The sequence below is a fragment of the Microtus ochrogaster genome, chromosome 8 (genome assembly GCF_000317375.1).
Source record: "Microtus ochrogaster isolate Prairie Vole_2 chromosome 8, MicOch1.0, whole genome shotgun sequence".
Lineage (NCBI taxonomy): Eukaryota > Metazoa > Chordata > Mammalia > Rodentia > Cricetidae > Microtus > Microtus ochrogaster.
Window position 1 is genome coordinate 37575725 of NC_022015.1, and position 9036 is coordinate 37584760.

Sequence of the window (9036 nt, forward strand, 5' to 3'; positions counted from 1 at the left end):
TGTGTGTGTGTGTGTGTGAGAGAGAGAGAGAGAGAGAGAGAGAGAGAGAGAGAGAGAGAGAGTAGAATGTGTGGTCTATGTGTGTGTTGTATATATATGTATGTGGTGTGTGTGTGGGTGTGTGTGTGTGTGGCACATCTCCTATGCACACACTGAGAACTGACATTTTTCTGGCTCTTACATTACACTTTTATGTTTCCATAAACCACACTCTGTAATTATAAGGCAATAAAAACAAAAATTTATAACCTGAGCATGGGTGTCTAACAGGCCTCTTCTAAATTAGGTCAAAGCAGAAGAAAAACCTGGAATCATAGCTTCTAAATTTCTGGGTATGGTGAGGCCGCCTTCTGCCCCGAGTCTAATGCGTTCTGAAGGAATGAAGGAGAATGAGATTAGGGAACAGAGTGGTTCACACATCAGCAGGAGGCTGTGAGGCTCAGAATCATGGGCAGCCCTGTGCGCTGGGGGTGCACAGCACTCCTGAGAAGCCTAAGGAAACAAAAATGGTCTCACAGGACAAGAAGGAGCCATCCACCAAAGCCGCTGGGAGGGGCGCTGGAGTGGCAGCTGAACTGGAACAGGGCTCGCTGCACCAACCTCAGAACTGAGTCTGGCATCCAGCCCCCAGGTAAAAAGTTGAGCGTGGCACTAGCAAGACGACTTGTTGAGTATTGCCAACAAGCCTGGTGACCCGAGTTTGGTCTCTGGTACCACATGGTAGAGGGATAGCGTTGTCTCCTGCAGGTTGCCCTCTGACCTCTATAGACACCATAAAACAAAAGCTGTGTGGGAGAGATGGTTCTGTGGTTAGGAGGGTGTACTTCTTTTACAGAGGACTTGAGTTCAGTTCCCAGCACCATTTCAGAGGGCTCACAACCGCCCATCATCCCATCTCCTGGGGCTCACTGGCCAGGAGGCCTACCTTAATAAGTGTCCCAAGCCAGTGAGAGACTGAGTCTCAAAAACCAAACCATACAAAGCTGAGGACAACTGAGGAATGCCACCCGAAGGTGTCCTGTGACTTCCCCATGCACACCCCCCCTCCCACGTGCACACTGACAGTGAGTAACCCTGAGGAAATTGTGTTCCACAGGTGGTGTTTCATCCAGACTCATTTCTCAGTCCAGGAAGCTGAGATCAGGGCCTGATTGCAGGAGGTGGACTTCTCACTGCACCCCACACAGTATGAAGAAAGGGAGAGCTCTCAATGTGACAGGTCCCCTGACCCAAACACAACTACCTCCCAAAGGCCCTGCCTCCCAATGTCACACTCAGAGGGGGTTTGGGATCTACACATGGGGTTTGGAGTGATAGAGCATTTAATCCACATCAGACCTGTTCTGTGGGAGACAGACACTTCTAAATGACTTCCGGAAGAAGCTTTAGCATCTCTCTCTACCCATCATGGCACCATTCTCCTGGGTACTTGAATAAGGGGACAGCCCCTCCTACAGCAGCTGTAGTGAGTTGTTTCCCAGTCGGTCTTCCTCAGAGATCAGGAGCTTAGCCATTGCACAATCTAGAGGCTCCCGGAGCGTGCATTCAGGACACTTGTGGCCCCCGCTTTCCTTTGAAGGGCCACAATGGCCCCTATATGTGCCTGGTACACACAGAGTAAAACCACATGCAACACCACTCCACACTCTCCAGGACGGCTATGATCTGCAGCACCGGCCCTAAGCATGGAGAGGTAGAAGCAGAAGTTGAGGTACCGAGAAAGGGGAAGCCAAAGGCAGAGGGGGATACATAGAGGCTGGTGTGGTTCCTGGCACCTGCTCAGCCTGGACACCCTCTTCCTGTCAGCCCAGGCAGCTCTCTTGCTCCCTTCTGTCTGCAGTAGGGGAGGTGATAGCCAGGAGGTGATAGCCCTGAGGTGATGAAGGAGGAGCCAGGTTCCGGGTACCACGCCTCCACTAACATCCCAGCATGCTCCGGTCCACAATGAATGGCAACCCACCCACTCCTGTTTATCACCATTGAAAGGCATAGGCAGAGCTGGCAGCAGGCATGCACCTACCTCAGCTACTGCTGTCTGCCTGGGAAGGGAGGGAAACGCTCCACTCCGCCAGGGCATGCCTTTCTCATGCCCACGTCAAATCCTGGTCTGTGTGAGACCCATCCCTGAATCTGGGTGCCACATGGGTGAGTCACCATTGGCTTTGCCCCCAGTTCTGTCAACAGAGTCGGACTGCTTGAGCTGCTCATGCAGCGTTAACACTGGAAATGTCCTGATACCCAGAGTTGGCCCTGCAGCCCTGCAGTCGACCTCCTGGGCCGCTATCTCCTGTCCATGAGACTCTGGAAAGACCTGGCACCTTGGAAGTAAGGACTGGGGTCTGAGGTCAAGAGGAAGCCTCTGAAAATTGGGGTGGGTGGAGCTACCTGGGGCGGGGCTTTGTGAAGGCGGGGCCATATGGGTTTGAGCTCTGGAGAAGCTGAGGGAGTGGCTGTGGGGGTGTGGCTTCACAGCGGGAATCTGAACAGAGGGTTTTGGCCTGGCCCTGAGGGGCCATGGTAGGGGATAAATGATGGAAGGAACCACCATGGGCTCCAGGGAGAGGGAGGGATAACTGGGCTGTGGAGAAGACATCCCACAGAGCCACTTGAAGTCTAGAAATGTGTCTTGGAAGAAATTAGTCTTATACAAAGGCTCCAAGAACTGTCAGGAGCTTCACAGGTGAGGAGGAGCGAAAGGCTAGAAAAGAAGAAAATGAGAAAGACTTAGCGTTGAAGCCCATTGTTGAGCCTTGTCTTGCACGCTCACAGAAGGAGGGGAGCGGAACAGGTGGGGACAGGCCATCAGGAGAGCCTCAGACCCTCTCTAAGGGGCTGTTGTATCCCGTGCAGCTCCTGCAGGGGACTTTGGGTGAACTAAGTCCTGCATGGGTTCACCTTCATATCTGCAAGGCCAAGGAACCTGGATGTTTACACACACGCTACAGATTTTTAAGTACCAGCCAGCAATTAAAAATCAGGCCAAATAAAATATCACTTTGAGTAAAATTGAAATTCTAGGTGGCTCTGCTGCCTCTTGGATCCTGTGTGTGATATCTGTAACTAGAGACTATATGCAATTTTCCCACTCAACACCTACTGAATATTTTCCGTGTTTGTGTAATCTGCTAAAAGCTATTTACAGCAATTACAGAACACTTGGGACGTGTTGAGATTTGCCTTTCATTTTATTCCCTGGTAGATGCCAAGCTTGTTGGGTCTCCACCCTGGCCTGGTTCATTGTTTCAGTGCCCACAGGACAAGCTGCACAGAAATAGCAAATGTGCCTCAGCCTCAAGGACCTCAGAGACCTCACTCAGGATGCCAGTGCTGGGAAGACCATCATCGACCCAGCGTCCCCTCTTCCAGTATCAGCCAAGGAAGCTCATACCTTGTCTAAGATGGCAGTGCAAATGGAGGGTTACTTCATTAGAGAAAATTGATAGAACTGAAGTATGAATGTATGTGCCTGTGTGCATGTGTGTGTTTATACCAATAACAGTTCTTTTATTAAAAATAAAAGATTTATTTTTATGTATATGTTTGTGTTTGCACATTTGGCTACAGGGCCCAGAAATTCTAGAAATGGATGTTAGAGCCCATGGAACTGGAGTTACAGATATTTGTGAGTTGTGAGGTAGATGCTAGGGATCAAATCCAGCTCCTCTGCAAGAGCAACAAGTACTCATAGCTGACAAGTCACCTCTCCAGCCCCTAACTCTGTTTTTGATGGAAAAGATCTCCATTTGGACCACTGTAGGATAGTCTGTCTGGGTATAAAATTCTCGCAGTACAGGATGCTGTTAAACCACATTGGAGAGATGGTGATGCCAAGTTTGTTTCCAGCATGTCTTGGTGCATAACTGTGCACACAGCTGCACTTTCACAGAAGCCTGAAACACTAGAGCAGTTCCATTCTCTACAAAAATCCACCTCCACTGTCCTCAATGGCCATGCCACATTCTTCAAGTTTCCCCACCTCACTTCATCATTTGTAGAATGTTCAGTAGATGATATCATAGAGCATGGAACTTTCCAGGCTCCTTGCCTTTGCCCTGCACAATTAACTTTGAGTCATTTAAACCACTGAGCTCTTCCTGTTTGCTGCTGACTGGTCTCTGACCAGGACTTACTGCCATTTGTTCATCCATCCAGGGATAGGCCAGTTATTTGTATTTGTGTTCGTTACCTCTACATCACTGGGACCAAATACCTGGCATAATTTAAGAAAAAAGCCAGGTGTGTTAAGTGCACACCTGTCACCTCAGCACTCAGGAGGATCAGGAGTTCAAGTCCTTCCTTAGTTGCATAGTGAGTTCTAGACTAACGTATATGTGAGATCCTTTCCTAGTCATTCTTCTAGTCCTGTGAAGAGACTCTATGACCACAGCAATTCTTATATAAGAAAGCATTTAGCCGGACGGTGGTGGCGCATGCCTTTAATCCCAGCACTCGGGAGGCAGAGGCAGGCGGATCTCTGTGAGTTCGAGGCCAGCCTGGTCTACAAAGGGAGTTCCAGGACAGGCTCCAAAGCCACAGAGAAACCCTGTCTCGAAAAACCAAAAAATAAAAAATAAAAAATAAATAAAAAAAATATCCTCAAGAAAGCATTTAATCGGAGCTTGCTTATACTTTCAAAGGTATGGTTCATTATCATCACGGTGGGGAGCATGGCAGCATGCAGGCAGACATGGTGCTTGTGAAGTAGCTGAGAGTCCTACATCTGGATCTGTAGGCAGCAGGAAATGAAAGCCACTGGCCCTGGTTTGGGTTTTTGAAACCTCAAAGCCCACCCCAGTGACACACTTCTTCCAACAAGGCCATGCCCACTCTAACAAGGCCACACCCCCTAATTCCTCTCAAGTAGTGCCACTCCCTGACGACTAAGCAGTCACAGTCTCAGAGGTCTCAATCCACAGGTCCTTGTCCCTGTTGCTTTGGAGCAGTGGAGAGGAAGCACACTGTTGTGGGTAAGACATGGTAGAAGAGGCCAGCTTACCTCATGGCATCAAGAAGCAAACAGGGGCACTGGATGGGGTGGGGTCCCAGTACTACTATGGAGGCCCTGCCTCCAATGACTTCACTCTCCCCATGAAACCCCAATTCCCAATAGTATCACAGTCTGGGAACCACTTTTTTAGTACATGGAGGTTAAGGCACAGTCTAGACCCAAATTATAGCTCCAGTTTGGGGCATTATGTATAGATCTGAAGTATGAATTGGCAGGAAAGTTTGTGTGTGTTCTCTTCTTCTTCTTCTTCTTCTTCTTCTTCTTCTTCTTCTTCTTCTTCTTCTTATTCTTATTCTTATTCTTATTCTTATTCTTATTCTTATTCTTATTCTTATCCTCCTTCTCCTTCTTCTTCTTATCCTCCTTCTCCCCCTCCAACTCCTCTTCCTCCTCCTCCTCTCTCTCTGTTTTCAAGGCAGGATTTCTCTGGGTAACTGTCCTGGCTGTTCTAGAACTCACTTTGTTGACCAGGCTGGTCTTGAACTCACAGAAATCTGCCTGTCTCTGCCTCTGGAGTGCTAGGATTAAAGGCCTGGGCCACCATCACCCAGCAGGTGTTCTTTTCTTTAGGGGAAATCCTCAGAACAGGAATGCTGAGCATTTTTGCCATGCATCAGCTGTAACTGTGCATTCTCACCCTTAAGGCTGGTCAGGTTCAGCTGCTCTGCATCCTTGTCTGCACTTAGTATTGTCAGTATTTGTAAGTTTAGCTCCTCAGATAGATATATGGTGGCCTCTTGCTATTTATTTATTTTTTACGAGTAAAAAGAATTAAGTGTGTGTGTGTGTGTGTGTGTGTGTGTGTGTGTGTGTGTGCTGATCCCCTGGAGCTGGAGTTACAGGTAATTCCCAACATGGATGCTGAGAACCAGTCATCTGCAAGAGCAGCAAACGTTCTAACTGCTGAACCAACTCAGTTTATGATTTCTCCTCACCCAGCAGCCCTGCTGTTCATCGGGTGCTCAGATACAGCCCTCACAGCAGCCACCTCCCCCAAACACATGCACATGTATGTGTGCACACACACAAGCATACACGCACACATGCACGCACACTCCCTTTATACGGACGACAGCACCCTCTGCTTTTTGCTGTCCCTGGCTGCAGCCCCTTCCTTTTGGCCCTTCTGGCTTCCTATTTGCCTTCGTTCACATCACAGTGCACAGCCCACACATGACGTGTCCGCCTTTAGATTTCTCCCGGCCCACAAGCCTGCACTCCAATTCCCAACTCCAGACTTGGTCCAGGAACTATCCTTGCTTCCGCCTGGGTGGTGGCCCATCCTCTCCTTCCCCAGTCCCTGTGTACGGCTGCCAGGCCTCCTCACTGTGTGGTCCTGACTCAAGTTTGTGGTGCTGGAGCTTTGCAGAGCCACCCTGGTCATGTATCCTCTGACAGTGGTGTCCCACCACCCCAACAGCAGAGACATATTCTCTCTGAGAACCTCAGTGAGTTCTTTTATTGTGACCACTCTCATCTGCACCAGATACACTGCTTGGTGTGTGTCCATTTATTTATTTTAAAATTCCACTGCTTTTCCAGATATGCAAAGATGGGATCTAGAATGCAATGTCAAGGCACAGAAACAGGGCGAGGACAGCATCTGCTTCTAGAATATTCTTAAAGGGAGCTAGGGAATGACCTCCCAAAATCCTTCTCAAAAATCCAAATCCTGAGCCTCAGAATGTGACTGCATTTGGCAATGGGGTCATTGCATATGTAGGATGATACTATGAGGTGAAGTCATCAATGGAAGGTTGGAAACCCAATCCAGGGTGATGTCCTTGCAAGAAGAGAGACATTGGTCACAGAGACACACAGAGAAGGCTTGGTGGTGATGGTTGTAGACATCTGATTGATGTGGCCACAAGACAAGGATTCCTGGCAAGACCAAGAGCTGGATGAGACAGAAAGGAAACTTCCCTAGAACCCAGGGAGTAAGCAGGGCTCTGCCATACCAAGAGCCTAGATTTCCTCCCTCCAGAGATGAGGGCACAGAAGAGAATATGTCTCTGCTGTTTAAGCTACCCAGACTATGGCTGGGGTACTGAATTTGGGTCCTCAAGCTGGCTCTGTGAGCATTTTACCAACTAAATGGTCTCCCCAACTCTTCTCACCCTCAAGATATCACAAGGTAGAGTGCAAAGCTGAGGCAGGGCTTTTGGGGCAGTCCCTGGGTCCCCTGCAGTTCTCACTCTCACCCCCAAAGGCCTGTGACTGGGGATAGCCTTTGGTCAGAGAGTCTAGCCTCATTGGCAAGTTCTAGGCCAGTGAGACGCCCTGTGTTGGTTATGGCTCTAGCCAGCTCACAGGCCTCTCAGTAAAAACATGTGGATTGGGACATGGCCAGGTGTACAACACCATACAGCCCTTTGGTTTCCTGTTTGTGGGGCTCTATGGGCTTCTCCTGTCCCCACTTTGTGAGTTACTCAGGCCATGGGGTTATTTGGCCAAACATATCTGGTTCATAACAGTAGGCCTGTGACACACATCTGCCTACTGGAATCTGGGTGTGCTGGTAATCAAGACCTGCCTCACAAAAGCCTGGTGCGAGTCTGGCATGGAGCTCAGAAGAGAGCCTGGGAATTGGGTCAGACCATGGCCTCCTAGGCAGTTGCAGTGGGAAGGGCAAGGGCGAGGCTGGGGAGAGAGCTCGCAACCTGGTATATAACACGCTGTTGTATTGCCTCCAGTGTGGAGTCTGTTGCCTTTGCCCCAGAAAAAGCGGGCCTGGCAGCTTCAATTTCTCTGCGGGAGTTTCCTGGAAGTCATTGTGATAGTTCTCAGGTCTTCTTGGAACCTGGGACAATAGGAAGCAGGTTTATAGTGGGGTGGTAGCCCTGGGGAGAGTGGGGTGGTGGTGATTTACTCAAAATTATAAAGGCTCATAGTCTTGAGAGTGGCAGAACCATCCCAGAATATTTCCTCAAAAGTCTCTCAGGAGGGCTGGGGAGATGGTTTAGTCTGCAAAGTGTCTGATGGACAAACCCGAGGACCCAAGTTTGATTTCCAAACATGACGGCATACACTTGTAATCCCAGCACCAGGGAGGCAGAGACAGACAGATCCCTGTGGCTCACTAGCCAGTCTACAGTCTTCTCTTCTAGGCCTGTGAAAGACCCTGTCTCAAAAGGCAGCACACTAAGGGATGAAACACACACACACATACACACACGGAGTTCTTTAGGGAAATCACCCCTTCCTGCCCTCAAGAACAAGAAATGAACTTGTTTCTTGAACACTGAAGGGGAGGAAAACTCTCCTCCTTCCTGCCTGCCCTCCCCCCTCCATATTTAAACTTTTATTTTTTAATTAAAATTGATTTATTTGTTTGATTATGTATATGATTATGTGTGTACCATGTATGTGTGTGCCGTGCCTGAGGAGGCCAGAATTGGCATCAGGCCCTGGAACAGGAGTCAGAGATGGCTGTGAGCTGCCGTGTGCACTGAGAACGGATCTTGAGCAGCCAGTACTCCTAACTGTTGAACCTTTCTCCTGAGCTAAGCTTTTGTTCTGAAAAATAGGATGCAAAAGTTATTAGACTGTAAAAGTATCTGGTGATTCCTCAACTTCTCTGAAACACGGAGGAAAGCTCTTTGGAGAAGCAGGGGTGTGTGGAGACTCGGGAAGCAGAGGCAGGAGGGCTGCAGGTTCAAGGCTAGCCAGGACTACATAGGGAATTCCAGGACAATGTGGTCTACATGGCAAGACCTTGCATTTTAGAGGGAGAGAGGGAGAGAGAGAGAAGAGGAGGGGGAGGGAGGAGAGAAGCAGGCTTTGTAAGTTGGAAGCACATGGCAGACAGTTGTTCAGTGCTGTGCACCCCCTCCTGAGGACACCCCACCCAAGGATGGATGAATCCAGCATCTTTTAAATGCTCGGGTTCAGCAAAATTCAGCCACTGTCTGCCAAGTTCTTTTCATTATTAAGCCCGGGTGTTTTCTAAGGTCCCTCGGCTTGCTTTGGGGTGCTCAGCTGGTGTCTAGGTAGCCCAGGCCCCTCCCCATTCTCCCCTTATAAGCAGG